A 6,000-nucleotide genomic window follows, 5' to 3' on the forward strand; every position below is an offset into this window, starting at 1 on the left:
AATTCAAGTTGTTAAATCTGTCAAAATATTGTGCCATAAGTGAAATTGGATGTTATGCAGTAATAATCCACTAACGAGATCCTGTCATTTCTGATATAAAGTCCTCCATAGGGCCTTGTTCGGCTTAAAAAGAATTAAGTCCCTCACTGCTGCCTGGGACAGAGCATGAAATGTCTCCCTGAGCTGTATGTCTGCTGCATAGTCACATTCATGCTGCTCCGAGGCAGCTTCCCTGCGAGTACAGAGAACCTATCAGAGGTCAAACATAATACACGAGGCTCTATGTAAAAATTACTTCTCTCAGAAATGACAGGTCCTATTTAAAATTTATATGACACCAAAGGTCATGATTAGGCAACCTGTGGTTCTGTGGCTCTTAGCTCCACAACGTCTGGAGAGAAATAGGTCACCTACCTCTATAATAGAATGTGTGGAGCTTCTCAGGCAAGCTTGCAGACAGAAAAAAGTCTGCTGGATTGTTAATTATTAATAGACTGCTAAAAAGTCTTCTCGCATGTATACCTGTATTTCACAAGGTTTGTGCTCTAAACTTTTATATCTACAACATATTTCCTCACATTGGTCTTCTGCCAGATACAGGGGCCCTTGCACTTTCCTGTAGAGATACTTATTAAATGTATCAACTTTAAATTAATTTTGTTATTTTTATTTCCAAAAGTGCTTTACTTGCTCATCTGTTTTATAGTTGATAACAATTTAATCATTTATTTGGCAGAATAAAATATCTACCTTATCTAGAGTGATAATAAGTGTTCCTGGACAACAATTGCAGACAGCAGATATGTACCTTACCACCCACTAAATATGTTAAAAACCATGTCCACAAAAGGTGGACATATGTTTTATTAGGACTAGTTCACCTGCATTTGGTACAAACATTCAGTATAGGGTGGCTTTTGTGAGCTAAGAAAACTTCATGTCACTTGGCATCTCACTCTATTGTAAAATTAAATATTAAGCCCTGAAGGTATTTCTCTGCCAAGTAATGGTGTCACAGACAGGCTCAAGACACCACATGGTATCACAGATCAACCGATGTCACAGACCAACTCATAATGCCACAATGTATAAAGGGGAAGCATATGTGAAGCAATAAGTGTAGAGTATACAGCAGCAGTTGCACTCCTCAGCATTGATAGTGAGACCCATCAACACAGATGTCACTATGTACAACAGATATCAATCACGTATTACCATTATTCAGTAGAAATGTAGGAAAGCAAAATAATGTATTAATGTAATAATGCATTACACATACATGTAAAAAGAGGTATTTATGGGGTTTAACCCCTTGAGTGCTAAGGATGAGTGAGACTCGTCCTTTATATGACTCCTTAAAGTGCTACGGAGGACACCCTTGTCCTCTGCATTTAACGTGTTAAGACAACCCACAGATCACTTCCTACTGTGATCTGTCGTTTTTCTGATACTGACAGAGGAAAGGAATTTTTTCTCTATTAGAAAAATACTCGTATGTGGGCAGCATGGTGGATTAGTGGTTAGTCATGAGTTTGATTCCCGACCATGGCCTTATCCGTGTGGAGTTTGTATGTTGCGTGTTTGCATGGGTTTCCTCCAGGTGCTCCGATTTCCTCCCACATTCCAAAAACTTAGAATTAGTGGCGCTCTATAGAGCTGATGATGATGTGTTTGCTTGCATCATAGTGTGCGTGTGCACACACACGGCCTATTAAAGTCAACTGGAAATGCCAGGGGTAGAGGGAGGCTCTATCTCCCTATCCACAGCACTTAGTAAAGCCAGCGGTGCCTTTATTTAAAAGAGGGCCGCCTCTTTTTTCAAATGATGACACCCCTGCTTATTTATAACCTGCTGTAATTTTAATTAGTAGGCATTAAATAATTATGTGAGGAGACCAAAAATGCTCAGTACAGGGATGAGAGACACTTCAGTGGTGAAGGGGTTAAATGGATTGAGAGTATTTTAACTTCATTGCTTAAAAAGCTCAATTTAAACACACTGCAAGGGGAGAACAAACATTAAGACATCTAACTAATCTATTCTGAATAGAATGCATTTACACTATGTTCTGCTTACCATTGTGGAGTTTAACATTGTGAGGAGACAAGTAAATGCACTTTGCAAACTATCAAGAGGAACTCAGCCAGCTTCTAATTAAAACTTTGCTTCTCTATTTTGTTCCAAGCTGACACTGTGTGAAACTTGTTCTCTCAAGGTTTCATTGCTTGTCTAGTACAAATTTAAAGCAGCACAGCTGTATGTATTATCATGTTGGAGATATGTACCTACTTGTGTAAGAATGTCTTTTAATAATTAGTATTTTCATTTTTTTCAGTTCCTAGTTGCATCAGAATACCAGCACTGTGTAATGTGAAACAATCTTTGCTGTTAGTAGTCTGCTCTTATCAAGAGCTGTCCGTGGTGCTGAAGCTATCTATGTATTCTGTATATGTTGTTCAATTATCAGCACTGAAGAAGCTTGCACTTAATACATTTGATTTGAATTCTTCCATGGTTGGTAGTGAAACAGGGACACATTCTAGCACAGTCAACCAACCAGAATAAAGAAGATAGTCACTCACACAAGTATATGAGCACAGCATATTATGGGATATAAACCTCAACAAAGTATATTTCTTTTAAAAAGAATTGCTAGAAGAAATTGCATTGCACTGCAATGAGTAAATAAAATGTCCTTCAATCTTTATTATATTTTGAATGTATTTAAAGGCTAATCACTAACAAATTAATAATAATAGTAATACAAATAATATTAATAATAATAATAATAATAAGTACTGGAACTGGAATATGCTGTTATATAAATACACTGGTATCACTTTACATTGTTTTTAAAATATGATCTCTGGCTGTTAGTAATGTGGCCCAGTGTTTGAATGCATAAATAATATGTTTGTATGTGATTTATATGACACACATGTTCAGACTATGTGGATGTTTGTTGTTCAACATGAAGTTTAGGCAATGAACAAAGGAAACAATTTTATTGTAGCATGTGATCTTAGTATCCAGGGGCCTGATTCATCAAGGTACGCAAACGCATACGCATCTGCTAAACGGGACTTGAGCTACGTAAAACACCACATACGCAGCGCAAACAGAGCAGATACGGCACTCAAAGTCAACTCAATCTCAAGCTCCAACGCAAATATAACGGTTTGCGTCACTCAGTATGAAACACAGATGCGTATGCGTTTGCGTACCTTGATGAATCAGGCCCCAGGTGTGTTCTAATGACTGATATGCATTCCATCATGGAACACTTTCAAAATGAGTTGTGTGACACAAGTGGACAGGGTTTTGTGTGAGTACAAAAGATACATCCATGTTTTATTTAAAAGCACATCTATAAAAGAAGCATACGTGCTTATCCACTAGTAAAAAAAGAAGTTTTACATTGCTAGTGAAGGGTATAGGGACTGATAGATCTTGTGGTAAATGGCGTAGAGATAATGAAGATTTTATAGTGGAAGGGGCTAATTCATAAGTGGCATATATTAGTTTTAAAGCAAAGCAGCTACGTCATTTACAAAAACAACAATGCAATCTTTGAGCAAAAAAACGATTATGTAGAGAGACAATAGGCCTGATTCATTAAGGAAATTAAGACAAAAATGAGTGAGTTTTCTCCTGGACAAAACCATGTTACAATGCAAAGGCTGCAAATTAGTTTATTATTTTGCACATAAGTTAAATAATGGCTGTTTTTTCATATAGCACACAAATACTTGATAGCTTATTTGTACACTGAAATGTAAAGTTGATCTAGGACATGCCTTCCCCCAACTATAAATCTGTCATCACATTTTAAATTTACCTCCCCCTCCAATGCAACATGGTTTTGCCAAGGTGCAAAGTTACTTTTTTTGCTTTACTTTCCTTAATGAATCAGGCACAATAAGTACAAAGTGCAATGTGCCAAGTAGGAGCAATGGAGAGAAAAACATATTTAATAAGGATGGCAGAGAACATAGTCTATGTCTTCCAATTAATTTAATCAATGTTCCATATTTTTTCTAAGGACAAAACCTGGGTACATTACAAATAGTTTTACAATTCATTTAGGTCTTTTTCCCAATTAAGTGCTGGAATTCTGAACAAAGCATCTCCTACTTTAGTCATGAAGGATCCCTTGTTGTAAAATATATTTAACCTAAGTGAGACCTGATCCTGGAGCTGGTACTAGGCGTTTGACCACATAAGACAAAGTTGCCAAACTGCGTTCATGACATGGGAATAATTATGTCGCTGCATACTATTATCTTTCTGAAAAAAACAATTAAGGCTTTTCCATTTGCCAGGATTTTATCCTGACACTGAGAACTATGCTCCACTGCATCTTATTATGCTCAAGGCAGATGGTTCAACCCATAATTCTGGTCCTTGCTGAGACATGTAACAAAATATCACATCAGGGCAGTACAGTTGCACAATAGTTAGCATTGCTACCTCACAGGGCCTGGGATCATGAGTTTGATTTCATTCTGGACCCTTTATGTGTGGAATGCGAATGTTCTCGCTGTGTTTGCATGGGTTTCCTCTGGGTGCCCCATTTTACTCCCACAGTCCAAAAAACATGTTGGTATATCAAGTGGCTTCTGATAAAATGGACTCTAGTCTGTGTGTGTTTATGTGAGTGTGGAAGGGAATTTAGATTGTAATGCTCCAAGGGGGCAGGGACTGAATTCATATTCATACATGTTCTCTGTACAGTGCTGCATAATATTGATGCTACAGAAATAAAAGATAAACAAAAGTAAATTGTTGTCTGGCTCTCACAAGCAATATATAAATCACTATGTGCCAGCATATACATAAAGGAGAATTTTGTGCACAATATAACTATATTGGGATTAAGCTCACCTGCCCTGTCAAGGCATCTCCTGTAGGTGAGTCCCTCCCTAACCAGTGAAACAAATATATATTTAGGGTTTCACATTTAAAACCTTCCCTGATTTTTTTTAAAGCATGCAGGACCTGGAGGGAGTGGTCAACTCCAAGAAAAACAAACTAGAAATTAGTGAAAGAGAAAAGGCGCGTTTCTTTAAATTAATGAAATGTGTACAAGTAAATAAAATAATTTTAGACAGCAGTCGAGGACAATTGAGACCAATGTGTATGTGCAAACCAAAGAAAATTGTTGTCCGGCACTCACAAACAATATTTAAATCACTATGCCAGCATATACATATAGGATAATTTTATTTTTAATTTAAATAAAGGATAATAAATAATAATTAAGAAATCTCACAGAACTGCTGAGTGTTATATAGATACATACCAAGCGCTTGATACAGAGCTGAATGCATGTCCATATGTGTAATGTAAATTGCACGTTTTACTTTGCGCATGACCACAAAACACACATATGCAAAGTTGCACATATCCACCCTTGTGCCTGAAAAGGCGTGAGAGGGGAAGAAAGGGTCGTTTTACTATAAGGGTCGTGTTAAACAAAGCAATGCATGGATATGAGATGCTTGTTTTATTCAGAAAGAAGAGTAATGTCCCTAGTATGTGCTTTCTCGTTACAGAAGCACCTTAGATTGTGTTAAAATTGTAGGATTAAAAATACATAAATATTATTGTGGACATTTAAAATGGGCAGAAACATGCTCATTTTTTCATATAAAAATAAATGTACAGGGACATTATTAATGCTATTTTAATATTGACGTGTAAGAAAGAAACTTATCACATAAAAGGCATCAGTAGACTTGTGACAACAGCAAAAACGTTGACCCACTGTCACACATGATGGACACGATGAAACTGTAACTACATATGGTTTAGTCTCAATTCTACTGGGACATAGAGAACATCTGATCTGACTACTTACTAAATCACCAGGGAACTTATATATAGTGACAGTAGGAAAGAAGCAAACGTTACCCATAGCAGCTTATAGATGGTATGTAAAAGGTCACATCCTTGTAATGATTCCCTTTGTTTTGCATTGATGTTCCTTTATAAATAAT

Source organism: Mixophyes fleayi, chromosome 2 (assembly GCF_038048845.1).
Source record: "Mixophyes fleayi isolate aMixFle1 chromosome 2, aMixFle1.hap1, whole genome shotgun sequence".
NCBI lineage: Eukaryota > Metazoa > Chordata > Amphibia > Anura > Limnodynastidae > Mixophyes > Mixophyes fleayi.